The sequence below is a fragment of the Rhea americana genome, unplaced genomic scaffold (genome assembly GCF_003343005.1).
Source record: "Rhea americana isolate MKP2758 unplaced genomic scaffold, rheAme1 scaffold_399, whole genome shotgun sequence".
Classification (NCBI taxonomy): domain Eukaryota; kingdom Metazoa; phylum Chordata; class Aves; order Rheiformes; family Rheidae; genus Rhea; species Rhea americana.
The window spans coordinates 10,010-12,067 of NW_028186533.1; the positions used below are offsets into that span (position 1 = coordinate 10,010).

At 65.4% G+C, this 2,058-nt stretch overlaps 1 protein-coding gene across 1 annotated transcript in view; it reads right to left on the bottom strand.

Moving 5' to 3' along the window:
• Positions 1–748: 748 nt before the first annotated feature.
• PPP1R1A (protein phosphatase 1 regulatory inhibitor subunit 1A) overlaps positions 749–2,058 on the bottom strand; it is a 20,632-nt gene continuing 19,322 nt past the window's right edge. Inside the window, exon 7 of the mRNA XM_085313847.1 lies at positions 749–1,689. The gene's annotated coding sequence lies outside the window, so the exon portion shown is untranslated. The remainder of the gene's footprint in view (positions 1,690–2,058) is intronic.

The window sequence follows — 2,058 nt, forward strand, 5'->3', positions numbered from 1 at the left end:
GTGCCTGCAGCATCCTCTGGCTCCGGTGTGCCTGCAGCAGCCCCAGCTCCGGTGTGCCTGCAGCAGCCCCAGCTCCGGCGTGCCTGCAGCAGCCCCAGGTCCACGCCCGCCGCCCTGCCCTGCTCTGCCCGCAGCCCAGTGCCTGGCCGCCGTGGCACATCCCGTGCGTGTCCGTACTTTTCTACCATGCGGTAACTTGTGGTGTCTCCGACCCGGTCATTGCTGGCCCAGCTCCGCCTCGCGCCTGCCTGCACCCGCGCATGTGAAACGAAGCGCCGCCGCTAACGAGCACTTAATAAACCGTACGCCACCACCAGCACCCGGCTCCGGCACCATGTCCCCTTCCCACCCCAACAGGAGCACTGGGGCAGCGGGGGAGTGGAGGGCTCGGCAACAGGGAGGTGGTGGCCGGCCAGGATGCCCAGGCCCCTTCCCAGCTGGGAAAAGGGGGGCAGTGGAAGCAAGGGGTCCATAGGGCTTGGGAGCCAGGATGCCTGGGCCCCTCCCAGCTCAGGAGGAGGGAAGAGCAGGGGCGAGGTGCCTCCATCCCAGGACAAGAAGGCCAACAGCAGTCCTCGGGGTGGGATGCAGCCTGCTGCTGGCYGGGCGCTGGCCCCCTTCCCCCTCCAAGGGACTCCCACCCGTGCCTGGTGATGGCCTTGCTGATGGGCACGTGGGCAGGGGGCACGTGCAGYCGTGCATCGGCAGCGTGCCGGATCCGGCGCGGAGGCAATGAGGAGCCGGCGCGGAGAAGGGGGATCCGTTTAATAAAGGTTCGCGCGACAGGTGCTCTGCGAAGCCAGTGCTGCCGGCGCGGCGCGCCCGGGCCTGGCACACGCGCGCTCGTGCTCGCGGGCGCCTGCACACCCAGCCCGGCGTGTGCACATGTGCAGGCATGCAAACTCACGCGTGCAAAGTGCCTGTGAGCTTGCACACGGGTGCGTGCATGCGTGTGCATGGTTGCGTGGGTGCACACACCCGTATGCACGCGTGTGCACGCTCAYGCAGATGTGCACAGATGTATGTGCGCACATGCTCATACCCAAAATACACTTGTGCTCTTACACACACGTGTGCATGCTCACAYGTGTGCACACACACAAGCAGGCATGCACTGCTGTGCGTGTGCGTGCTCACACYTGTGCACCGGCCTGCGTGTGCATGCACACTCGTGCGCACGTGCCATGCAGGGCTCAGCTCCTGCGTGTCCGCTCACGGTCCCCAGAAGCATCAGGGGCTGCGTGTCTCGGCCGGGCTCGTGTCCCCCCCCGGCCCTCCCCCAAACCCTGAGCCCAGGGTGCAGTGGCAGGGAGGGGGCCTCGAGGTGGCCTGTGGGTGACACCCCWGGACTGGCAGTGAATGGGGACAATCCCGGAGCTCAGCTGAGCGGGGCAAAGCGTGGAGGCAGGGGAGGGGAGGCCGGTGCGAGCCGTGCTCGAGGCTGTGCTGCCCAGTGTCCCCGGCCACCGGTGGCCCGTCGGTGGGGCAGGCAAGGRGATGGCATGGGCAGCCCATCATCATCCCCGAAGCCAGGCCCTCAGCAGGCCTCTGGGCAGCAGTAAAAAAAAAAACCATCACAAACACCCAAAACAGCCATCGAAATCTTAAAAAAACAATCATTAAAAAAAATACGGCGGTTCGGTTCCTTTGGCCCGGCCACGGCCTTGCTCCTGCCCGGCTGGGTGGCACCTGGGAACAGAGAGGGAGGGCCACGGTGTGGGGAGGAGAAACCATGGGGGCTATGAGGTTTTGGGGTGGCCCTGACCTGCTCAGCCCCATCTTGCAGTGCTGGGTCCAGCCTGGCCGTGGGGTGCTGGGTTAAGCCCTATCCTGGGATTCAGGGTCCAGTTGCAGTCTGAGGTGCTGGATCTGGCCCTGATCCGAGGTCATGGGTCTGACTCCAGTCTAGGATGCTGGTTCTGGGCCCATATGGGGTTGCTGGATCCATCCCCGGCCTAGAGTGCTGGGTCCAGCCCCATCCTCGCCCCATTCCCAGCTCTGTCAGAGCAATGCACTTGGTGCCACCTTCACCCTGTGCCACTCTGTCCCCTTCCCCTG